This window comes from Panthera leo, chromosome B2 (assembly GCF_018350215.1).
Source record: "Panthera leo isolate Ple1 chromosome B2, P.leo_Ple1_pat1.1, whole genome shotgun sequence".
Taxonomy (NCBI): Eukaryota; Metazoa; Chordata; class Mammalia; order Carnivora; family Felidae; genus Panthera; species Panthera leo.
The window spans coordinates 120,259,085-120,279,814 of NC_056683.1; the positions used below are offsets into that span (position 1 = coordinate 120,259,085).

General features: G+C 39.1%; 1 non-coding gene across 1 annotated transcript; it reads left to right on the forward strand.

The window, feature by feature from the left end:
- Positions 1-9,790: 9,790 nt before the first annotated feature.
- Positions 9,791-9,897, forward strand: LOC122220821. The gene has a single exon (XR_006203001.1). It is a non-coding gene; the product is annotated as a U6 spliceosomal RNA (small nuclear RNA).
- The last annotated feature ends 10,833 nt before the right edge of the window (positions 9,898-20,730 follow it).

A 20,730-nucleotide genomic window follows, 5' to 3' on the forward strand; every position in this document is an offset into this window, starting at 1 on the left:
AAAGCTACCTGTCGACCGACCAATCTTGGCCTCTGGTTAATTGTCTCACAGAGGCCTGTGCACGGAGCAGTGGACAGAGGCGCGGAAGCAACGTGTAAAATAGCAATCATCGAGTCTATTAAAGTGGTTCCAAATCGTCCAGCTCAGCACTCAGGATTCACAATAATTCCCGGCGTTAGCGCTCGCTAAGCGACAAGTTGATGGGGCAGAAGCTGGGAGGAAAATGACCCTGGAAGCGGAGTGTTGGTTTTACACCCGCTGGGTATCTGTTACAAGTGAATTTCCTCTGGCGCCAGCAGGTATTTTGAGCAGGCATCCAGAGGGGTCCCAGAGGGGAAGGATGGAAATGGGGGAGATGGAACTCTACGTTTGGGGATCAAAGCTTTAAAGGTCCCAGAGGAAATCGGTAGGATCCGATGGATTGCCCCAAAGCCTTCAAGAGGGACGCGGAAGGTATTTCGAATTTCTGCCGCTTACAGCTGCAGGGCGAGGGGGTGGGGAGGTAGGGAGTAAACAAAATCCCAGAGGGGAGATGTTCCCACCAAGGCAAGGAGGTAAAAATTCCAGACAAACCCACAAAAAAGATGAGAGGCTTTTCCCTCACTTTTTGCCCTAGGGACCCCCCGACGACGACTCCAGCGGGCGGACCATGCCAGCGTTCTGGGGCTGGGCTTCGACCGCTCGCAGTTGCCGGAGTCGCAGGCTGAGGTTGCGGGATCGGGCCTGGGCGAGGCCGTGCGCCCAGAGGCCGGGCACAGCCCTCCCCGGAGGTCTGGGAGGCTCAGCCATTAAAGCCCGGCTGCCCGCTGATGCGCTCAGTAAAAGTGACTGCGATTTATTTGCATTAGTCACTATAAAGGTCTAGGGAGACAGCTATTTATCCGATGCGGGACCTTGACAAATTGACTGGGCAGTGCAACAGAGGACAGTCCCCCTGACCCCGGGCCGTGCTGGGGCGGAAAGCAGGATCCTCCCACCTGCTCCCGACCCGAAGGGTGCGCGCGGCCGCGGAGAGGCGCGTCTCCACCTGCAGACGCGCTGCGGGGCCCCTTGGCAGCTCAGGTGCCCTCTCCGGGCTCCCAGGTTCCGGCTGCCGCCTCCAGGCCAGTCGAGGGGCGGGGGATGGGGGTGGGGGTGGGGGGTAGATTTCCACTCACTCTCCAGCCGCACCTTCCCCCCAGGTTCGGAGAAGGTCACCAAATCTGAGATCTGGTGAGGTTGCCCTGCAGGTGACCCAGTCCCGAGCCCACACTGGAGGGTCCATCCTGGTAAAAATCGTTTGGTCTGGCAGCATCCGGGTCATATATCAGTGAGGTCGTTTAGAAGTCTTTAGGGTTTTTTTCTTTCTTTCTTTCTTTCTTTCTTTCTTTCTTTCTTTCAGAGCACTGACAAATGATTTGAACCTGAAATTCAATTCCGCTTAATATGGAATAGGACCATGTAATTGTAGTTCTTAATTGAAGATAACTTCGATCCTGGCGTCACCAATTCCACCCACAACTCTTGCTTTTACAGCTACACCTAACGATAAAAGAACAAGCCACGGTCCAATTCCGTCTTCCTACATTTCAGAACTTAATGTATTTACTTCTGTCGTTAATACGTGAAGTTCGACATTAAAGTCCTTGAAAAAACAAAGACGTCTGTGCTAAATATCGGCCAACAAAGATAGATAAATTTCTAACGTGAAATTCAATTAAAAGGAAGCGTTTCTCAACAGCATATGCTTTTAAGGTGATTTTTTTGTTGTTGCATCAGCTTTAAGGACAATGCTACATTATCAGGTAGTGCAAAGATCGAAGGCTAAACACCTAAACTAGGCAACTCTGAACGGAAACGGGGACTATTGGTTACAAGAAAACCTAATCACTTTGCTTTCAGGATCTGAAATAACACTTCTTGGACAATCTCTTAAAAAAAAAAAATCTGCATCAAGCAGTGATGTTAATTTCCTTCATTGTATGCCTTTATGTTGGTTAAAGACCTAAGACTGGGAGAATAATTTGAATAAATTCTTTCTTATTCAGTAAAAGAAATCGGATCCCTTCAGTTAAAAAGATGAAAGTTCAGTGCACCCAGAAGATGAGGGTTTTAGCCCTTTTGATGGAGACTATTTGAACCCGAAAATTTTGCGTAGCTATCTATCTTGCGAAAAGTCAGGGCGAGATAAAGTGTAATCTGGCTCTGATTTCTGCTGGAAAGAAAACATTGAAATGACTGCTCATTTATCACTACTCTACCCTCCCCCTCTTCCACCTTGGTTTAACTGACAATGTAACACCGAGCTGTTTAGGTCTTCTCTAGACTGTTGGAAATGAAACCAATTCCTGTGAAAGAGAGTTCTAAGTTATCAGGTTTATTAGGTAAAGAAATACTAAGGAGAAAGTACAGGAAGCAAATAGATAAAACTTTACCACCAGCAAGAATACCGAGAACCGGCTAAAGTCTGTGATGACTCATCAGGTTTTTCTTCTTTCCCCAGGGCTTGGTGAATTTGCATATGTAGTTTCCCTGACTAATTGCAACTACTTAGGAGTTCATCAGTTAAGACACTTTTTGTGACACTATTCCTAAACTGATTGCAAGAATACGTACTCTACTCTGGGAACTATGGAAATAAAAATGATCGGATCATTTTTTTCTAATCCAGATAGTTATTTTAGCCAAAGAAACTCCACAGTCATTTCTTTTAATGAATGCCTAAACTCACACAAAAAAATTCAGTAGCCATGTATAATAAAATCCAATCTCAATAGTAATCATTTATATAATATTAGAACAATAATGAGATACCTTTTCCAATGGTCTAATTAGTTAATATTTCTTAACATAGTAATACCCAATTTTAACAAGAATCCGGTGAGAAATCTGCTTCTAAATACTGCTTGAGAATGCACAAATTAGAACTATCTAAGAATGTCCAAAATTATTATTTAAAAAATTTTAAAATGCATATGCCCTTTCACCTAGCAATTCTATTTCTGAGAATTTATTCACCAGAATAAATTAGGGATGGGCACAAAGATTTTGCTTAAGGAATATTCACAAAAACAAAAAACTGGAAACAAATATATATGACATGAAAAATGAGTTTGCCATTCAATTATGTCGCAGAAGAACATTTAATGATATCCAAAGGTATTTATAATGTGCAAGATGTCAAAAGGGATTATTATAAAATCTAATTCCATTTTTCTAAAAAATGTATTCATAGAAAATATTTAGGAAGATATAAATATGAAGGCAGTTTATCACAGGATAGTGGTATCTGACTTTTTGTTTAAAAGTTTTATATGATGGAAAGTAAGTATTTTATGTCTTCTATCCATGTTGATATGTAAGTTGTTGGTTTGCAAAATTCTTAATAGATTAACGACATGAGCCCTCGGTCCATCATATATTTCCAAATATTTTTTTCTATTTGAAATCTATCTTTGCATTTTGTTTATATTTAAAATATGTATATAAGCACATTTATCAAATCTTTCCTTTTATAGCTTTCAGGTTTTATGTTTGCTTGGAAAGACCCCTCCCCCCCACACACACACATACGAATACACACTAAAGTTAAATAGTTTTAAAAATTCTTCACTTTTCTTCTAGTAGTTTTATAGCTTTAATTTTTTCACTTTTAAGTCTTTAGACAATTTTAGAATGTATTTGGGTTCAAACAGTGAAATAAGGATACAGCTCATTTGTATTAAGAAATATATTTTTCTATTGATCTGAATACCATTCTTTTCAGAATTTAAATTTTCAGTTATATTTGGATTTCTGGGCACTTTATATCATTCCAGCAATGTGTATGTTTACTTAGGTGTCAATGCACAATTATTTAAATTAACATAAATTTATGATATTTTAATGTAGGACATCGTTGCTCCTTTATTACTTTATTACTAATCCTTTTTGGCAATATAAGATCTAGCTTATCTAATTTTGAAAAATCTTCTGTGTATTTGTATTGATGTTACCTTAAATTGTTAATTAAATAGGGAAAGTTGATGTCTTCAAAATACCAAGTATTCACACTGAAAACAATGTATGTTTTTACAGTGGATTTTTTTCCCACTTCTTAAAAATGTTTCTCGGAGAGTTTTATACTGCTCAGGAGGAATTATATTCTCCTGGTTAGGAGTATAGGCTCTCAAGTTTTCAGATCTTGAGTAACACAAACACTCTGTGCCTCCATTTTCTCACATGTAAAACACAAATAGTAATAGCACTGAAAACAGAATCTGGCAATCATAAATGCTCAACAGATAATTCCTATCACTAAGTATTAAACAAAGCTTTTTAAATTTTTTCCTAAGTACTTATTTTTTTCATTTTTTTAAATCTTTGTTTATTTTTGAGAGAGGGAGAAAGAGAATGAGTGGGGGAGGGGCAGAGAGAGAGGGAGACAGAATCTGAAGCAGACTCCAGGCTCTGAGTTGTCAGCACAGAGCCTGATGGGGGGCTTGAACCCATGAACTATGAGATCTTGACCTGAGCTGAGGTCTGAGGTCTAACTGACTGAGCCACCCAGGCACCCCTATTTTTTTCCTAAGTATTTAATCCTTTGTTGTTGTTATTGTACAAGGAACGTTTCATCCTTTTTATTTTCGAGTTGGTTGTTACGTGTATTAAGAAGATTGTTATTTTAGATTGTTATTGTTATCAATTTACAAACTTCCATCTTTATTAGTTCCTTTATTTTTGCTATAGCTTTTCAAGTGGTTCTCTTCAAATATCCAGGTATATAATGTTATCATCTGAAAACAATTATAAATGGTCCTTCTCCTATGCAGTTTAACTAACTCATTTCTTTCTGTTGTTTAATTGTCTTGGCTAAGACTTCTAGAACCATAATAAATAATAATAGAAATAATAGAAGTGTTTTTGCCCTGACTTCAATGAGAATGTGTCCAGTGTTTCACCATATGTTTTTGTCACATCATAGATATTTCTATTTAATTATATAATAATAAGGTTTTTTAAATGAGTGGTTAAATTTTTTCAAATACCTTTAGCATGTACAGATACGCCTATGTGGTTTTTTTTGTGATCTACTAACAAAATGAATATATTATAAAATATGAATGAATATATAATAGATTTCCTAATATTAAACATCTTTGTATTCATACATAGAAAAGTGTATGAGTACACTTATATATATCATATTTGTCTGTTCATATCCTGCTTAGTTCTTTTTACTCATATTTTGGCTGGGTGTGAGCAAAGATTTGCATAAAAATGGACTTAAGTTTTCGGATATACTGAATGGTTGTTACACGTTCAAGTACACCATAATTTTTAAAATTTGATATCAATATTAAATTTGATTCATAAAAATCATTTTGAAACTTTCTTTTCTCTCTAGCCTCTGAAACTGTTCAGGTAACAATGGAGCTATGTGTTCCTTAGAGATTATAGAATTCCATGATAAAAAAAAAAAAATCTAGCCTTGTTCCCTTTGTGGTAGGGAGTGTGTTGGCAAGTCTTGACAATTTTTCAAGTTCTTCTAAGAACTTTTAGATTTTTGTTTCTTCTGGTTTGAGTTTTACTCTATTTTCTACGAAGTCATCAGTGTTTTTTCTACAGGTGAGCACAGTGATCTGTTTAAATTATTTTGATTCTCTGGTTATTTGTGGCCATTTTCCCTTTCTCACTTAAAACCTACCTCAACATGGAAGAAAAATACTTACATTTATATTGTTTCGCTCTCATTTATGGGTCTAGTGGCAGTTTAGGGGGGAAAAAAAAAGAACCAAATGCAAAAGAACCTAACGCAAACAGCCATGAGTTGCTGAATTCTTTTTATGTGCCGTGCTCTGCAAAGCAGATTTCACATGTATTATCCCTTTTAATCCTCACAACAGACTCTTCCTTCGACTTTCCAGATGGAGAAATTGAAGCCCAGAGGAATCAAGTAAGTTTTCCAGTAACAAGGAGCAGAGAGGCATGTCTCCAACATTGGCAGTCTGACTCCAAACCTCATCCCGTTAAGCCTTCTACCACAGCACCTTCCCAGCTATACCACATTAGCCCTGCCAAGGGAACTTACAACACACCATTACTAATATCGCGGTGCAGAAAATTCTCTAGAAAGACCATTTTTGCCTCCATCGGAGGTCACAGTAAGGTCTCGTAATAGCAAGCCACGAGAAAAGGCATGAAAGATGCTACTGCTTCTGTGCGTACTTGAAACACCACATCGGTCTATGTACCAGTCTCGGGTCTACCTCCCACCAAACACTAGTATCGGCCTTTATTATAAAAGCAATGAGCGGGCACCTGGGTGGCCCAGTTGGTTGAACGTCCAACGTCCGCGCTCAGATCATGATCTCGCTGCTGAAACCGCAGAGCCTGCTTTGGATCCTCTGCCCCTCCCCCTCTTGCACTCTCTCAAAAATAAATAAATTTGTTTACAAGTAAATAAAGACAGAAGCAATGACTGGCTCCTGGGTGACTCAGTCACCGAGCCTCCAACTCTCGATTTTGGCTCAGGTCGTGATCCCGGGGTCCTGGAATAGAGTCCTGCATGCGCTGAGCATGGAGTTCTCTCTCTCTCTCCCTCTCCCCCTGTCCCCAGTTCTCTTTCTAAAATAAATAAAAGGAAAAAATAAATTTAAAGCACCGAAAAGGCAAGGGTTTTAAACAAAGAAATGAATTGATTAGATATGTGTTTTCAAAGATCGCTCTGGCTGCGTCACGAAAATAGATACAGGTTCTTTTTGGGGCGCCTGGGTGGCGCAGTCAGTTAAGCGTCCGACTTCAGCCAGGCACGATCTCGCGGTCCATGAGTTCGAGCCCCGCGTCAGGCTCTGGGCTGATGGCTCGGAGCCTGGAGCCTGTTTCCGATTCTGTGTCTCCCTCTCTCTCTCTGCCCCTCCCCCGTTCATGCTCTGTCTCTCTCTGTCCCAAAAATAAATTAAAAAAAAAAAAAAAACGTTGAAAAGAAAATAGATACAGGGAGGTAAGAAAGGGTGTGAGCAAACCACTTGGAACAAATCCAGTTATGGTTATCAAGGTGAGTGGTGGTGGTAGCTTGAACCCTGATGTTGACTGGAAGGTGGAAGAAGTGAATGGATCCCACTGATTTTTAGGAGATAAAACTGATAGCACGTGATGCTGGATTCTTCCACATGGAAGGTAAGAGGGAAAGAGGTGTCAAGAATCAGCCCTGGGTTCCTGGCTTCTGCAGTTGTTGCCGGTTCCAAGGAGAATGAGGCTGGCTTGCTCTGAGTCCATGGCTTGGAAACAAAGGTGCCCCGAGAACAGGAGTCTCAATTTTGAGACTGGTGAAAGTATGAACATAATAAGTAATACACAGATCTATGCGATCAGTATAGGTATATACACATGTTGCAAAGACACCAAATTCTGTCCCTAAAATAGTTTGAGCAACTATGAACAGGTGAGTCCTCAAGAATCCATCTCAGAGAAAACACCATTTCCTCCAACAAGGAAAGCCATTCAGAAGTGTCTGCACCGAGAAATATTTTTATTAGAAATGGGTCATTAGACAACAGTGTGAGGCAGTAGAGAAATATCAGTCAGAAAAAGATGGCTTCCATCAGCTTCTCCCTGCTTCTTGAATGAACTTAGCCAGATAATCACTATATTAGTTTTATATCTGTAAAAAGAGGCAATAATAGCTACCTAGAAACATTCCTAGAGGGATTAAATGTGATGACATAGGTCAAGGGCTCAACCTACCTGGTATAAAGATTTCCTTGGGAATCGGAGATTTTCCAAATGACCACATTTGCTTTCAATAAACAAGTAACCCCTGAAAGCAAACCAGCCAGTTCTTCACACCTTGATGCGAATTATTTACTGTCTTTTAAATAAAAATAATATTTTTGGAGACTAATGTTGATGAAATGAGTTTGTAATCATAATTTCTTCATATCCAATACAAAAAAAGTTATAACAAAGGAGTATATAAACCTATATATATATATATATGTATATATATATATATATATATATATAGTATATGATTTCTATGAAATTACCAAATACATTGAAGAAATGTAAAATATAATTTTGTCACAGTGAAATTTGGCATTTAAAAAGGCACAGGACACAATTTTCAAATGTATTCATTCCTTTGCTTCTAACTTCTTTGAATGTTATATGGCAAAAAGGCAGTCTTATATCTGTAAAACAAAGCTTAGCAGTTTCCTCAAAAGTATAACAATGATACAGATGTAATTATATATATATATATATATATATATATATATATGTAACTAATTATAGTTATAATACAAATCTTAAGAACGGCTGAAATATTTTAGTCATCTTGAGTTGGTGCTTTAAGTCATTGTTTGTTAAAATACATAAATTAATACCATGGGCTTTATAATTATTTTGTCATATAGAGATTTTCACGGTAAGTGGGTTTGTTCAAACAAGTAGGATTGAGAGTGATCACTTACAATTCACTAAAAGTTCACATCTCACACACTATAATGATTAATTTCTTTAGAAACTTTACATTAGGTCAAGAACATATCTAAATAATCAGAGAAATAATATGTTTTACCTAGAAGGAATGGAAGAGAAAGAACCTTAACCTGGAGCATTGAAGAAACACAAAACAGTTGTGGTACCTGGCTGGCTTAGTCTGTTAGGTGGCCAACTCTTGATTTCAGCTCAGGCAGGTCCATGATCTCGCTGTGCGGTTCAAGGGTTCAAGCCCCACATTGGCCTCTGTGCTAACAGTGCAGAGTCTGCTTGGGATTGTCTCTGTCTCCCTCTCTCTCAGACTCTCCTCTCTCTGTCTCTCTCTCAAAAATAAATAAACATTAAAAAAAGAAACACAAAGTAGAGTATGTAAAGTAAGAGTTAATACTTATTGAGCACTTAGGTTGTGCTAGTGTGTGTGTGTGTGTGTGTGTGTGTGTGTGTGTGTGTGATATCACGTTCTCTTCATAACAGTCCTATGAAGCTAAAAGAGATGAATCGCCCAAGCTCATAGAGCCAGAGAGAAGCAGAAGTGGAACGACCTGTCCTTCTGGCTCCAAACTTGACTGTGCTTGTCTGCCCCTCACAGGTACCCATTTCTCTCCAGGATTCAGTTCACTGAAAGAAAAGAAGGGCCACGAGAAACTAAAGATCCTTTTTGCTTAAAACCCATTTTGCCGTCAAACAAACTCATTTTTTTATTTGAAGCACACATGTTTAAAAAAACTTTTTTTAATGTTTATTTATTTTCGAGAGACAGAGAGAGCTAGAGTGTGAGCACGGGAGGGGCAGAGAGAGAGGGAGACACAGAATCTGAAACAGGCTCCAGGCTCTGAGCTGTCAACACAAAACCCGTCGTGGGGCTCGAACTCACAAACCACGAGATCATGACCTGAGCCGAAGCCAGATGCTCAACCGATTGAGCCACCCAGGCTCCCCTTGAAACACACATTTAAATCTATAAAATAGTTTGTCAGAGAAATGTCTGAATTCAAAACACGTGTGAGGAGTGCCTAGCTGACTCAGTAGAGCACATGACTCTTGATCGTGTCATGAGTTCAAGCCCCACATTGGGCATAGAGCTTAGTAAAAAAAAAAAAATAATAATAAAATAGTGCTGGGGCATCTGGGTGGCTCAGTTGGTTAAGTGTCCAACTTCAGCTCAGGTCATGATCTCACAGTCTGTGAGTTCAAGTCCCGCATCAGGCTCTGTGCTGACAGCTCAGACCCTGGAGACTGCTTTGGATGCTGTGTGTCCCTCTCTCTCTGCCCTTCCCCCACTCACATTCTGTCTCTCTCTCTCAAAAATAAATAAACATTAAAAAAAACTGCGCTCACTTCAGCAGCACATATATTAAAATTGGCACAGCACAGAGATGATTAGCATGGCCCCAGTGCAAATGTGACACGCAAATTCGTGAAGCTTTTTATATTGAAAGAAATAAAATAAAATAAAATGTGTGCAAAACCTGTGTGACATGAAAGGAGGAAAAAAAAGGCCATCTAACCTTGGCACCCGCCGATTTGCAATTTGCAAGCGCAGTCCACTGTCCCAAACCCTGTGCTGTGGCTAAGCATCTAGAATTCCAACCCGATGAGTCAGAGGGAGATGAAAATGCACAAGAGGCAGGTGAGTGATAAAGTCGACAGGCCATTGTCTGTTACTTGACACGTGGAAATCAACATTTGCCAAATGGAAAAAGGAACCTGCGGATGGACAGCAGGCATGGGTCGTTGTGCACATTTACAGCATTATTTTTTATATTTAAGGAGAGTCCTGCTTGGACAGGAACAATCCCTGTTGTTTGTACTTTGCATATTAGTCAGTTTCCTGAGTTTATTAATTACATTCTTTTATTAAGACAAACATTATTATACAACCAATGAAAGCCAATGATGTAACAAAAAAATTTTCAAGCATTTCAGTAATGATTTCAAATTAACTTAATCAAAATTCTCACATTGAATCGAAATCCCAAATAATACATTGGATATATTTAAATGCTTCAAACAGTTCACACAAATGATCACAATAATTATTACAACTTCCTACTTAAATGGATTAAAAAGTACTCATACCTTGAATTTAAATTTGTTTCTTCATTATCTCTATCTTTATTCTTGTTTTCTTTTTTTCTTTTAATGTTTTATTTATTTTTGAGAGAGAGAGAGAGTACAAGCAGGGGAGGGGCAGAGAGAGAGGGAGACAGAATCCAAAGCAGGCTCCAGGCTCTGAGCTGTCAGCACAGAGCCCGACATGGGGCTTGAACCTATGAACCACAAGATCATGACCTGAGCTGAAGTCAGATGTTCAACCGACTGAGCCACCCAGGCGCCCCTATTCTCGTTTTCAAGATAATTTTCCAGGTTCTAGACAGACAATATTCAAACTTTTTGACAACTAATGTCATTTGTAAATCAAAACTGGATGCTTGTATTACTCGAGCAAGCTCCTAAACTCCCCCTTCTTCCTACCCCTCCTGTTACCCCAGGCATAAACTGCTCAGTAGCTAAATCAGGAGAGATCAGCAGAAGAGCAAAGGAGGCTTGAGGAGGTACATCACAAAATTGGAACATTTACCCACCTGAATGGAAGTATGTCAATTTTAACCTTTGGTGTAATCACTGCTGTTCGTAACAGATGAGTATCAGCCCTTCTTACATTATTACAAAACTCAGAGAAGAAAGACTATGTTGTTAGACAAACTAAGCTGAATCTGGATTATTGACCAGCTGTATGGAACACAGTGCCTGTTCCTACCATTTAAGATGATTTGAACCCTAACCAAAGATGATCTAATTGGGTGCCTTTTGATGGTTGGATTCTGATCACCATAATTTCTTAATATTCTTTTTTTTAATGTTTATTCATTTTTGAGAGAAAGAGAGACAGAGTAAGAGCAGGAGAAGGACAGAGAGAGGGAGACACAGAATCTGAAGCAGGCTCCAGGCTCTGAGCTGTCAGCACAGAGCCTGATGCGGGGCTCGAACCGCGAGATCATGACCTGAGCCAAATTAGGACGCTTAACTGTCTGAGCCACCCAGGGGCATCCCAATCACCATAAGTTTTTAAAGAATACAAGTCTTTGGCAGATAATTTGTGATACCTCACAACACTGGCTATTTTCTCACTTTGATGCTTGTTTTTAAGAGTTATTTTTATGGTTTTGCCTTATCATCATTATAAAACCAAATTTATTTTCATTCTTCTGCATGACTTAGGCCCGGGCTGGTTTAATCTGGCTGGGAGCCTCTGGAAATTTTGCTTCATTGTAACGCCATTTCTTCCTTCTCATCAATAACCAATCATAATCAATGTTGGCAGAGAAATTAGTTTAAGGGAGAATGTAAAGAATCTAGTTACGGACGTGCTGCCTGTGAGACATATTCATATGGAAATGACCAGGGGCATATGAAAATTCATAGCTAGCCCTTTAAGAATTAAATGGAGCACAAGACGTAATTGGAGAACTATATGTATGGAAATGCTAATTAAAGACTTGAAAATGGATATGATCATTAAATGTACAGGAAGAAATGAGACAAGCAGCCACAGAACCTTAGGGAGAGCCCACATTTAGGTGATTTGTGTAAGAAGACACAACGAAAATAAAAGAGGTGATCAAAGATATCGTGAAGGCAATATAGAGTGTGTAGGCACACAGTATCCAAGCCAAGAGAAAAATTTAAATATATATATATATATATATAGAGAGAGAGAGAGAGAGAGAGAGAGAGAGAGAATGATGTGGTGGTGTTTGAAATAACACCAACAAAAGGTCAATAGGGTAAATGCCCATCAATCAGCAATGATTAAATTATGGTTCATTAATACTATAGAGAGCATTACACAACCATTGGAATGAAGTAGATCTATCTATGCTTGTCATCATGGAAAGATTTCTAATTCATACCGTTAAATTTACAAGTAAATTCCAGAGATAGATGGATTGAGAGATACTGTATATATATCTATCTATAAAGAAAGAGAAAGAGAATATATACATATATACATATATGTATATATATTAGGGGCACCTGGGTGGCTCAGTCGGTTGAGCATCCGACATCAGTCAGCTCAGGTCATGATCTCGCAGTCTGTGAGTTCGAGCCCCGCATCGGGCTCTGTGCTCAGAGCCTGGAGCCTGCTTCAGATTCTCTGTCTCCCTCTCTCTCTCTGCCCCTCCCCCACTCATGCTCTGTCTCTCTCTCTCTGTCAAAAATAAATAAACATCAAAAAAATTATATATATATATATATTATCCAAAATATGTAAGAAGAAAATAAGCGTAACATAATGTATATTCATATATTCATAATATATATTCATGCGCATATCTATACACATGCATACCTCGGAGATATTGAAGGTTTGGTTCCAGACCGCTGCAATGAAGTGCGTGTTACAATAAAGTGAGTCAAATTTATTTTTTGGTTTCCCAGTGCATATAAAAGGGATATTTACACTAAAATATAGTCTATTAAGTGTGCAATAGCATAAGGTCTAAAGAAACAATTAAAATATCTTATTAAAATTATTCAAAATTAAGGGGCGACTGGGTGGCTCAGTCGGTGGAGCGTCCGACTTCACTTCAGGTCGTGATCTCACGGTTTATGAGTTCGAGCCCCGTGTGGGGCTCTGTGCTGACGGCTCAGAGCCTGGAGCCTGCTTCGGATTCTGTGTCTCCCTCTCTCTCTCTCTGCCCCTCCCCTGCTTGCGCTCTGTCTCTCTCTCAAAAAAAAAAAAAACATTAAAAAAATAATAATACATAAATAAATAAAATTATTTAAAATTATATATTTAACTTAATTAAAAATATTTCATTGCTGAAAAATGCTGACCATCATTTGAGCTTTCAGCGGGTCAGTCTTTCTGCTGGTGGAGGGTCTTGCCTCGATGTTGATGGCTGCTGACGGATCAGGGTGGTGGTTGCTGAAGGCTGAGGTGGCTGTGGCAGTTTGTTACGAGACAACAGTGAAGTTTGCTGTATTGATTGACTCTTCCTTTCGTGAACATTTTCTCTATAGCATGCGATGCTGTTTGATTTTACCCACAGTAGAACTTCTTTCAAAATTGGAGTCAATCCTCTCAAGCCCGACCTTTGCTGTTTTATCAACTAAGCGTATGTAGTATCCTAAAGCCTTTGTTGTCATTTCAACGGTCCTCCCGGCATCTTCACCGGGAGTAGATTCCATCTCAAGAAACCACTTTCTTTGCTCATCCATAAGAAGCAACTCCTCATCCATTCAAGTTTGATCATGAGATTACAGCAATTCAGTCCCATCTTTTGGTTCCACTTCTAATTCTAGTTCTCCTGCTGTTGCCACCATATCTGCAGTTACTTCCTCCACTGAAGTCTTGACCCCTTAAAGTCATCCATAAAGGTTGGAACCAACTTCTCCTAAACTCCTCTTAATGTGGATATTGTGACCCTTTCCATAAATCACAAATGGTCTTAATGGCACCTAGAATGGTGAATTCTTTCCAGAGGGTTTTTAATGTACTTTTCCCAGTTCCATCAGAGGAATCACTGTCTAAGGCCTTACAAAGTGTATTTCTTATGTAATAAGACTTGAAAGTCAAAATGACTTCTTGATCCATGGGCTGCAAAAAAGATGTAGTAGCAGACATTAAACATTAATCTCATTGTACATCTCCATCAGACTTCTTGGATGACCCAGAGTACTGTTAATGAGCAGTAATATTTTGAAAGGAATCTTTTTTTTTCTTCTGAGCTCAACAGTGGGCTTAAAATATTCAGTAAATTGTATTTAAGACAGATGTGCTATCATCCAGACTCTATTGTTCCATTTATAAAATATAGGCAGAGTACTTTCACCTCTAACAAGAAAGCCAGCTTGTCTTTTGAGGTTTGAAGCCAGGCAAAGACAAGTTATTGACTTCTCCTCTTTAGCTATGAAAGTCTTAGATGGCATCTTCTTTCACTAGAAGGCTGTTTGCCTATATTAAAAATCTGTTTAGGGGCGCCTGGGTGGCTGAATCTGTTGTGCATCCGACTTCGGCTCAGGTCACGATCTCACAGCTCATGAGTTCGAGCCCTGCATCGGGCTCTCTGATGACAGCTCAGAGCCTGGAGCCCACTTTGGATTCTGTGTCTCCCTCTTTCTCTCTCTCTTCCCCTAACCCACTCGCATTCTGTCTCTGTCTCTCTCAAAAATAAATAAACATAAATTTTTTTTAAATCTGTTTAGTGTAGCTACCTTCACTAATTGTCTTAGCAGATCTTCTGGATAACTTGATGCAGCTTCTACATCACTACCTGCTGCTTCACCCTGCACTTTTATGCTCTGGAGATGGCTTTTTTCCATAAACCTCATGAACCAACCAATGTTTGTTTATTTACATTGAGAGAGAGAGAGAGGGTGTGTGAACTGAGGAGGGGCAGAGAGAGAGAGGGAGAGGGCGAACTCCAAGCAACCTCTAGCACAGAGCCAGATGCAGGGCTCAATCCCATTGAACCTTGAGATCGTGACCTGAGCCGAAATCAAGAGCCTGATGCTTAGCTGGCTGAGTCGTCCAGGTGTCCCTCGCACTTTTCTTCTCCAGCTTCCTCACCCCTCTCAGCCTTCACAGAAGTGAAGAGAGTTAGGGTCTTGCTCTGGATTAGCCTTTGGCTGAATGGATGCTGTGGCTGGTTTGATCTTCTATCCAGACCACTAAAAGTTTCTCTTTATCAGCAATAAGCTATTACACTTTCTTATCATTAGTGTGTTCACTGGAGTAGCACTTTTAATTTCCTTCAAGAACTTTCCCTTTGTAGTCACAATTTGAGTGTTTAGTGCAAGAAGCCTACCTTTTGGCCTATCTCAGCTTTCCATGTTCTTTCCTTACTAAGCGTAATCTTTTCTAGCTTTTGATTTAAAGTGAGAGACCTGTGACTCTTTGCTTAAACAATTAAAAGCTATGGTAGAGTTATTAACTGGCCCAATTTCAATATTGTTGCATCTCAAGGAATAGGGGAACTGGACAGGAGAGAGAGAAAAAGAGGAAGAGAGACAGACAGACAGGGGAATAGATGGTCAGTAGAGCAGGCAGAGCACACACATTTCTCAAGTAAGTTCACTCCTTTGTATGGGTGTGGTTCAGGGCACCCCCAACTCAATTACAAGAGATCAAAGATCATTGCAACATCAAAGATCACTGATCACAGATCAACATGAAGAGTTTGAAATATTAGAATTGCCAAAATGTGACTCAGAGACAGAAAGTGAGCAAATGTAATTGGAAAAATGGTGCTGATTGACTTGCTTCCTGCGAGGTTGACACAAACTCAATTTGTAAAAAACAAAAAACAAACAACAAAAAATAAAAAACCCAGTATCTTCAAAGTGCAATAAAGCAAAGTATGCCTGTATTTCTATTGATGAAAAGATGATAGATGATAGATAGATAGATAGATAGATAGATACAGTAATTGGTAAATTTTCAGTACTTGGTGACCACCACATTGGAAAAGAGGGCACTGGAAGAAGTATAATGTGTGACTTTTGTTTTTTGATTAAGACACTTCTGCTTTATTTGAACCATACCTATGCATTACTTGCGTACTATAATTTTTATAATAAACCAATAACAATCCAGCAACCAACGCTATATGAAAAAACCAAAGAGGATGAAAACCAGGAAGAGACGATTGTTTTCATCATCAGAATTGACAGTGGCCTTAAAAGAGCAAGTTCAGAATATTGGTAAAGAAAAAATCCTGATTATGAGGATAAGAAGTGAAAGTCAAGATCACAGATATGATCACAGATTTTTATCTGTGCCTGAGGGAAAACTAAAAAGAGCAGGTAACCACGGACTTTTTCAGCGATAAGTCTGTGTGGTGTTCAGTGAGCCTGTCAGAGCCATTGAGTCACCTTGAGCCTTTACCCGAGTTGTGGGAAAAGAGCATTCTCCCCTTTTCCACTAAGGTTACACATGGGAGCAAGGATGTTCAAACTCTCAGGCAGTGATGCTGATTCCATTTGGAGCCTGATAAAGAAGTCAACCCAGCAGAAGGCAGGGGAGAAATGTGGGCCGTGTTCTAGTGATGGATTTAAGTGCCAAACCTAGATGTACGGACCCAACCACATCCTTGGACTTTTCACCCGCAAGAGCCAATAAATTTCCCTTTGCTTATATCACGATGGGCTTTCTGTCACGTGATGCAGAACCCATCCAAAAGGCCCATTTTTGATTGGAACTCTATCTAAAAAATGTAAGAAAGGACACCTTAAAGTGAATTTCACAGATAACCAACAATATTGAGCATAGCCATTAATTTCAGTGCCTGTCCTATAGCTCTTACCAGCACAGCTTGCTAACCAACACTGAAATAACATAGGGCGTTTTGAATTTCACCCCCTCTCCTTTCCTTTCCCTCCTCTCTAATGGAGGTGTTTAATGAGTAGTGAAAAGTCCCACAAGGTGAATGAGAAAGAGAACTGGATAATCAATCCCAAGGGCAATGAACCCCAAAGATACTCAGTCTGTAAAAAATTGTTTGGCCTCACCAAAGTTACCACTTTCAACAGGTAGTCCGTCCTGACATACTCCTGGAGAGTGGATAGCAGATTTTCTTTTGAATGTCAACATTTGAAATATTTAATACTATCAAAGAATGGCTTTATTAGAAATAAAAACATTTCCACATCATCTGAGAAGACATGATAGGTTAATGACTTTATACAACATATGGATTGTATCAAGCTTGTTTCATGGTTGATATCCCACAGTGATATAATTATATAATATTTAATCCACACAAAAGAGATATATGCAATCCATATGTAAGTTCTGAAACACAGCAATAAAAGCCATTATTATAGACCTAACGCTTGTTCCCCCTCCCCGGATTCATCCGTTGAAAGCTAAACCCCAAAGTCATGGTATTAGAGGTGAGGTTTTTGGGTGAAGACTAGGTCATGAGGGCAGAACCCTCATGCATGGGAGTAGTTGCACTTATAATAATGACCTTTAGCCCTTTTAGCCAGGGGAGGACACAGGGAAAAGACATAACCAGGAAGCAGATCCTCACCAGACACATGAAGACAAACACCCAAAATCCATTTAATGCACAAGTGAATCCACTTTTGTGCCTCCCTCTTCTACTACCCTTAGATAAAATCACTCTTCTGAGTTTTGTGTTTCCAAATAGTTTCATGAGATACAATTATATATAATTTATATATAATTTTATAATTAAATAATTATTTATATAGAATTATAAGTATTTCTTTATATAATTTATATATAAGTATTTATTACTTATATTATTTATAATATATAATAATTTAATTATTATATAATATTATGTATATTATTTGTATTAATTATATATAAATGGTGACAGTGAATCTCCGTGGCTTTGAAATTTTCATTCAATATTTTGTTCCTGCGATTAATCCATAATGTTGAGCGTAACTGTAGCTCATATCATTTTCCCTGCTATATGATTTTAAGCCTTTGTCTTCTATTTTACATTGTTACTGATTTGTTGCCTCTTTCTTCATATCTAATGTAACCTGGGAGACTAGAGGTGAGAGACTATGTCCCAGCCAGTGTCTGTATAAAGAGGTCACGGTAGGAACATAGCTTCTCTCTCAGGAGTAACTGATCTATATTTAAAAAGCTGCTAACTCTATTACAACCTCCCCAGAACAAACTGCAGTGTTACTTCCAGAAGAGGTCTAAGTAGAAATGATGAGAAACTAGTCATCGTGTTCCACTCCAGTTCTCAAAAGTGAAGGGAAAGTACTTATCTCATTGTTTCTCTCTACAACACTTGGCATACAGTTGTTAACAGTAAAGTCAAGTTCTGTCCTTTAGTCGGTTCCGTGTTTCCACAGTATGCCAAACCCCTGGTTAAAAAATCAAAATGCAGGACTATCATTCACCAACTAAAAAGAACAAAATACTACTATATGCTATAATATGGATCAGCATTATTCTAGGGGTGCCTGGGTGGCTCAGTCGGTTGAGCTTCCAACTCTTGATTTCAGCTCAGGTCAGGATCCCAGGATCGTGGGATCAAGCCCCATGTCAGGTTCTGTGATGAGCATGGACACTGCTTAAGATTCTCTCTCTCTCTCTCTCTCTCTCTCTCTCTCTCTTTCTCTGCCCCCTCACTGCTCATGTTCTTGCTCTCTCTCCAAAAACAAAGCAAACAAAACAAAACAAAACATGATGCTAAGTAAAAGAAGGAAAATGCAAAAGATCATATATTCTATGATTTATATGATTTATCATTTATCTAATGTGTCTAGAAAAGGCAAATTTATAGGCACAGAAAGAAGTTCAATGATTGCCTAGGGCTGGGGACAGGAGTGAGAATTAACTGCTAATGGGCAAGAGAGAACTTTCTGGAGTAATAGAAATGATCTCAAATTGAATTATAGTGAGAGCTGCACAACTCTGTACACTTACTAAAATCATTGAATTGTAAGGGTAAATTGAATATTATGTAAATTATACTTCAATAAAGCTGCCAAAAATTAAAGTGCTGTCATAATGTCTCTAAAATGCTAAATCTCATTGTTTTATTGTCTGTGTTTTATATTTCGCCTAATGCAATCTCTAAGTTGATCGGGCTTTTGAAGAAATGGCTTCAGTCTGCTAAATTTTAACATTAACATGGACATTTAACGAGCCCATTTAAAAGTAAAACTCGGGACGCCTGTGTGGCTCAGTCGGTTAAGCGACTGACTACGGCTCAGGTCATGATCTCACGGCTTGTGGGTTTGAACCCCACGGCAGGCTCTGTGCTGACAGCTCGGAGTTTGAATCCTGCTTCAGATTCTGTGTCTCCCTCTCTCTCTGCACCTCTCCTGCTCTCTCTCTCTCTCAAAAAATAAATAAACACTAAAAAAAATTTTTTTTAAAGTCAAACTCAAACGTGAGAGATAGGCATCTTGGAAAAATCTGCCCATGAAGATGGCATGTGAGTGAATAAGAGTTAGTTGGATAAGTTGCTCAGGGGCTTAGAACATGACATTGGGAAGATAGCACGGCTCCGCATAGACGTAGACAGACCCTGAAACAGCAGCAGATTTCCCAAGGGATCCTATGTCACGATGAGGAAGGATCACAGGAAACTTCTACTAACACTTTATTTTCCTTCCTGGAGCTCCGGGAGAGGTTTCAGTAACTTGGTGGACAGGTCAAGAGCTCCTTACCCTATAGAGTTACCCACAGCCCTCATCATAACTTATGCCTTCCCAACTCTATTTAAAACCCTCTCTTCCTTTGTCAGAGGCATTTAAGTTTTTTTGTTTCCACTAGTTTGCAGCTCTGAGCTGAGCTTGGTTTATGATGCGGTAGTTGTTAATCGCAAGAGAACATCATGCACCATCCGTGTCTTCAAAGGAAACTAATGACAAAAAGCCAAAAATAAAAGGATAATTCATCTGGCTCTTTTGGATATAGTTTTTTTTTTTAATTTTTTTTTTTAACGTTTATTTATTTTTGAGATGGAGAGAAACAGAGCATGTACAGGGGAGGGGCAGAGAGAGAGGAAGACACAGAATCTGAAACAGGCTCCAGGCTCTGAGCTGTCAGCACAGAGCCTGACGCGGGGCTTGAACTCACGGAGTATGAGATCATGACCTGAGCTGAAGTCAGACGCTCAACCGACCAAGCCACCCAGGCGCCCCTGGATATAGTTTTAAATAAAACAGAACATTTTTACCTGAATAGGGACCAGACCTAAAACTAAAATAAGAAAAGAAAGCTAAAATTGACAAAATATTTTTTAATTTACAATTCTATTTATTGAACAGGGAAGGAAGGCAGTTGTTTAGATAATTTAAGCTCTTTCCCAAAATATCAGTTCTATCTCAGTTATCTTCATATTTCAAGGGGGAGAAAATGGCACTGGATTGTCCTAACAATGAAAATACCCCCTAATGGTTTTGTACATATGGAGACAATGCAAGTCAGGTGTGTGAGTGTAGGGTCTAGCATTCCAGAAATAAGCAGTCGAAAGAAGGCATCATCACTCCCGATATTTTCCCCGTAGAGAAAATTGTAAGATGTAGGAGTGTGCTGCTAACTTACAACAAGCCATTAGCCTTGTCCACGTGGCATTTCTTTTTTATGTCATAAAAAAAGAATATTGGTCCAAGGTATTTGATTTCTTAAGAGGTCTGAGTTTCAATAGTCCTTGGAATTTTTTTTTAAAAAATAAACATCACTTGATTTAAAAATTCATGAGTGTTCTGGGATGTGAGAAAGATACACACACACACACACACACCTGTAGAAGTTTA